Here is a 6,105-nt window from a genome sequence, read left to right as displayed (position 1 = left end):
TTTATAAATGGAAACCCCTTTTTCTTCCTGCAGACTATATTTACATATGTTACAGACGCGTTGCGCCTTCTAAATTAAGGTATCTTCAGTGGATATTTTCTGGAATAGTACAGTTTTATTTTGATATACGCTAACTTCTATATCTGAAAACAGATCATGTCATAATTTATACAATAATAAATTATTACTCACAACTATTCGTATGTGCAACCGAAATCTCCGTTTCCTCTAACCTATGACCAGGTGAGAGGTCGTACTGTCACTTCATTTATAAAACATGGGCATATTGTCACGTGATAATCCTTTAGCTCTGTCGTTTCTCAAGTTAAATGCTGTGGAACAACTCTACTGTTTACAGTAGTGTTGCCTATCTAACTACTGTTGCATTCTGTTCTCACTCTCCCCCCCCCCCCCCCTCTCTCTCTCTTTTCCTACTTAGTGCCCACATTATGTCAAGCTATGGAGAAGGTTGCAGAATGCTGAATGTCGATCTTATCGGTTTTACGAAGTGGTTACAGACAACTAAATGACTTGTTTATAGTGTATGTTGAAGTGATCGGACAAGACTGAGGGAAGGATTTTGTGTGCCACTAATCTGATGTCATCTGTTAGGACATGGAAATTGGTGGATCGCAAGATCTAGTCTCTAATTGTTAATTTGCCCCGCGGGATTAGCTCAGGTGTGTGTGTTTGTCCTTAGGATAATTTAGGTTAAGTAGTGTGTAAGCTTATGGACTGACGACCTTAGCAGTTAAGTCCCATAGGACTTCACACACATTTGAACATTTAGTTGTTAATTTCAAAGAACATACAGGGAATTCAGCTGACCTGTTCCTGGACAGTGTAAGATATCAGAATTCTGATTTCACCCAAATGAACTATGGAAATGTTCTCACCGACTGAGTTTATCTATCTTTGCAACTCTCCATAAATTAGAATGATATCGTTATCCTCTTCCCTTTTCCAAACGGAGCTGTGGTAATTTCTGGTGCTAGTGTCGTGGCTCTAACAGATACGAATTCAAGAGCGTTTCACTCTTCAGTATCCGATAAGTACCTGCGGAGAAGTTGCAGTAGTAATGATGTATACTTTTTGGGCGTGAAATCATTTGCTGCCTTATGCGGAAGTTGGTGTTGTTATATGAAGACAGCTACGGAAGCCCACTTACAAAAGCAGAATTTTAGAGAAAAGTTTAATTTAAATTAGATACTAATCACACTGGACTACGCATCAACTGCAAGGCAAAGGACACGTCTTTTACGTAAAACAGTGCTGTTCTTGTCTGAGCCAGATCTTTGAAAGAAACGTGCAAGCAAAAACAAAATAGATTTGTAAATCAAGAAAATGAGGTTTAAAGACTGTTAAGTAATAACTTCGCGTCGTGAGTTTAATGGCATGACACACATTTACGTTACCATTTTCTTGAAAAATAGTGTCAAGTCCAGGTAACGATGCTGGAGATAGGTAGGGATCACGCGTCCTTCCCTCCAAAGTCAACCACAATGGCTCAATAACAATGAGATCTGCTGTGGTGGCCAGGATACATGCAACAATTTTATCCTCGTGCTCACAAAACGAGTCTTTCAGGATGAGAGCTGTGTGAAGAGGTGTCCTTTCGTCTTGGAACACAGCATCACCAAGGGGGGAACAAACGTTGTACCTTGGCACAGATCCGATCAACCAAAACGGTCACATAATCTTTGGCAGTAATGCGACGTTGCAAAGCAATCAAGGAGCCCATGGAATACCACGATGTGGCAGCCTAAATAGTCATCAAACCCTCGCTTTTGGGACGTAAACTCGGTCAGAAGTTGGGAACACAGCGAAATAAGATACATTCGACCAAATGAAATTTGTCCATTTGTCCACAATCCAGGTTTTATAGCTTCGGCCCCTACGTTTTCCAGTTACGGGCGGTTTCATCACTGATGAGTGGTTTTGGAACTCCAGCCCACTCTGCAGTTCGTAGCTTACGGAGTTTCCTTCGAGTTATTTTGTCGCTGACAGGATTTGTGTGTGTGACATTCGGGTGTGCAGTGATTTTTGCTGCTACTGTCCTCTTATTCTTCGTCACAATTTTCTTCAATGCCCGTCTGTTCGATCACTGAACACCCACTTTCGTCCGCATTCTCACTTATGGGTGATGTTTTCCCGGTTTCCCTGCATGCAGTACAAATCTTTGATACGGCAAATTATGAAACACCAAACACCTCGGCTCCCTTCAATACGAAAGCACGCACCATACAAGCACCAACAATTTGCCCTCAATTGAATTCAAGCTGTGATACGACGCCCTCACTAGCATCCTGTACACTGTTCTGACCACGACTTACACTTGCGACGTATTGAGTATACTGCACAGGTACCTTCCATGGTCAAATACGAGAATACAGTCTCCAATCTGGGCTAGCATCTGCATTTGTGTTCAATCAAGTGTTTCTCGCGGTGTTTGCTTAGATTAGACAACAAGGTGCTGGCATCTACGTCTGAACTGTGGACGTCGGAGGCTTGCAAATCTGCAATGTAGGATACGTGGCGATCTGTGGCAGGTCTGACAGCTGGTGCAGGCATAAGTACTTCGGAGAACACGGTTCAGCGCACATTGTTGTACAACGGGTTCCACAGACGGCAATCAAATATGTTCCCATACTGACCCAAAGACGAAGTGAACTGGAACGGACGCAGGGTAGTCGAGATTGAAGGACCGATCAACGGAAACCTGTCGCCTGGTTGGATGAATCACGTCATTGTTACACCAGGTCTGTTGTCGTGCCAGGATACACTGTTATCCAGGAGAACGTCAACTAGAAATAAGATTCTATCCACTGACGCTGCCCGATGGGGCCAGAATCACGGCAAGGGGACGTTCACCTGGGCTTCCACAGGATCAGCGGTAGTAGTCGAAGGGGCTATGATAGCTGTGGACGACGTGAACATTATTGCGGACTTCCTGCATTTCTGCAGGGTTGATGTTTTTCATATGTAAGGTAATGGAAATGAAATGAGCGTATGGTGTCAGTGGCCGGGAGTTCCCAGTCGGGAAGTTCAGCCGCCAAGTGCAGGTCTTATTGAGTGCGACACCAAATTGGGCGACCTGCACGTCGATAATGGGGATGAAATGATGATGAGGACAGCACAACACCCAGTCCCTGAGGGGAGAAAATCTCCCTTCCCATCCGGATAACTGGCCGTGTCACAAGTGCAGAATCGTGCTACAGCGCTTTGAGAGACGAGGTAGTAAACAAATGTTGATCCGAAACCTATGGACTATGCTATTGGGCGCCATCTCCACACCCATTAACGGCTGGCCCGTTATTTATGGGGATAGCGTAAACTTTGCGTAAACATCGAGCGCTCGTACCTCCAGAAACCTACCAAGCACTTGTCGATAGCATGCCCCGCATATATTGAGTTCCGAAGGTGGACCAGCAAGCTATTAAGCTGACGGTAGTAATGTGTTGGCTCATAGGGATATACACTACTGGCCATTAAAATTGCTACACCAAGAAGAAATGAAAATGATAAACAGGTATTCATTGGACAAATATATTGTACTAGAACTGACATGTGATTACATTTTCACTCAATTTGGGTGCATAGATCCTGGGAAACCAGTACCCAGAACAACCACCTCTGGCCCGTACAGGACCTGCAACATGCGGTCGTGCATTATCCTGCTGAAATGTAGGGTTTCGCAGGGATCGAATGAAGGGTAGAGCCACGGGTCGTAAAACATCTGAAATGTAACGTCCACTGTTCACAGTGCCGTCAATGCGAACAAAAGGTGACCAAGACGTGTAACCAATGGCACCACATACCACCACGCCGGGTGATACGCCAGTATGGCGATGACGAATACACGCTTCCAATCTGCATTCAACGCGATGTCGCCAAACACGGATGCGACCATTATGATGCTGTAAACAGAACCTGGATTCATCCGAAAAAATGACGTTTTACCATTCGTGCTCCCAGGTTCGTCATTGAGTACACCATCGCAGGCGCTCCTGTGTGTGATGCAGTGTCAAAGGTAACCGCAGCCATGGTCTCTGAGCTGACAGTCCATGCTGCTGCAAACGTCGTCAAACTGTTCGTGCAGATGGTTGCTGTCTTACAAACGTCCCCATCTGTTGACTCAGGGATCGAGACGTGGCTGCACGATCCGTTACAGCCATGCGGATAAGATGCCTGTCATCGCGACTGCTAGTGATACGATGGCGTTGAGATCCAGCACGGCGTTCCTTATTACCCTCATGAACCCACCGATTCCATATTCTGCTAACAGTCTTTGGATCTCGACCAACGCGAGCAGGAATGTCGCGATACGATAAACCGCAATTGCGATAGGCTACAATTCGACCTTTATCAAAGTCGGAAACGTGATGGTACGCATTTCGCCTCCTTAGACGAGGCATGACAACAACGATTTACCAGGTAACACCTGTCAACTGCTGTTTGTGTATGAGAAATCGGTTGGAAACTTTCCTCATGTTGTAGGTGTCGCCACCGGCGCCAACCTTGTGTGAATGCACTGAAAAGCTGATCATCTGCATATCACAGCATCTTCTTCCTGTCGGTTAAATTTCGCGTCTATAGCACGTCATCTTAGTGGTGTAGCAATGTTAATGGCCAGTAGTGTATTTAATTTATGTCAGTGTGTAAGTCCTGTAAGGCAACGATGTCCATTTCTATATAGAAACCATGCTACAATGATTATTAAACGGCCCAGTCACATTAATGTTACCACCGCCCATGTTCGTCATCAACGTGCAGCAACAACTCACAGACGGCAGGTGGCAGTACTAGCAGTGGAGGGTATATAAAGCGTGTCGGGAGGACGCGGAAGCCGGCCGGAGTGGCCGTGCGGTTCTGGGCGCTACAGTCTGTAGCCGAGCAACCACTACGGTCGCAGGTTCGAATCCTGCCTCGGGCATGGATGTGTGTGATGTCCTTAAGTTAGTTAGGTTTAATTAATTCTAAGTTCTAGACTACTGACGACCTCAGAAGTTAAGTCGCATAGTGCTCAGAGCCAAGGACGCGGAAAACAATGCTGTCGTTGTTGCAATGCGGAAACGCAGCGATTTATCTTACATCGAAAGGAGTGTGATCATTGGCTTTCGGACCAGACGTGTAAGTATTTGCCGAACGGCTAAGTTTGCAAACTTTTCGCGTAACACAGTGATTAAAGTACACCGTGCATGGCAAAATGGTGCCATCCAAAACCAGCGCCAAGGTAACTGTGGTGCTCCAGGAGCTATGATGACAGGAGTGAACGGCGGCTGCAGAAGTGTGTACGAGCGAACAGACATGCAACTGCAGACCAACTGACAGCCCAGTTGAACCAAGGATTGCCAACAGTGTTCCTCAACTACTGTTCAGCGAATGTTGCTGCGGATGGACCTCCGCAACAGGCGCGTGGTTCATGCACCCAAGCTGGCTGCTGCTCACAAGTGACGAAGTCCGAGCTTTTGAAGCCCCGCAGCAGCCGAATGTCCACTGAGTGGTGAGAGGTGGTACTCTCAGACGTGTCACGTTTCACGCTCCGTGACCGTTAGCCTGCATGGTGTAAAACGTCTGAAAGCAAACACCCTTCAACAATCAGCAGAAGGGTACAGGCCGGATGGCATTCCCTGTGTAATCTTGTCATTCTGGAAGGCACAGTTGATCAACACAAATATGCATTTACCGTTGGGGACTGTGTCCACCCCTATATCCAGCTTTCTTCTCCTCGGCATGATGGTATCTACCAGGAGGACAACACAATATACCACGCAGTTCGCCGTGTACGTCCGTGGTTCGAAGAGCACCAGGATCAGTTTACCGTGCTCCCCTGTCCTCCAAACGTCCCGCATTTAAACCCAATCGAGAATCTATGGGATAACCTCGGTCGGGCCCTTCGCGCAGTGGACACTCAGCCGAGAAACCTAGCGCAGATTGCCACGCTACTGGAGTCAGCCTGCTTCCACATCCCTGTCGGCACGTTCTAGAATCTCGCTGACTCTCTTCCTTCACGTCTAGCAGCGGTCCGTTCTACAAAAGGTGGTTATTACGGCGTTTGGCAGGTGGTCACATTAATATTAATGGACAGTGTGTAGTGACGAGGGA

The sequence above is a fragment of the Schistocerca americana genome, chromosome 4 (genome assembly GCF_021461395.2).
Source record: "Schistocerca americana isolate TAMUIC-IGC-003095 chromosome 4, iqSchAmer2.1, whole genome shotgun sequence".
In the NCBI taxonomy this organism is placed as follows: Eukaryota; Metazoa; Arthropoda; class Insecta; order Orthoptera; family Acrididae; genus Schistocerca; species Schistocerca americana.
The sequence above is the reverse complement of the archived record's forward strand: the minus strand, read 5'-3'. Positions refer to the sequence as shown.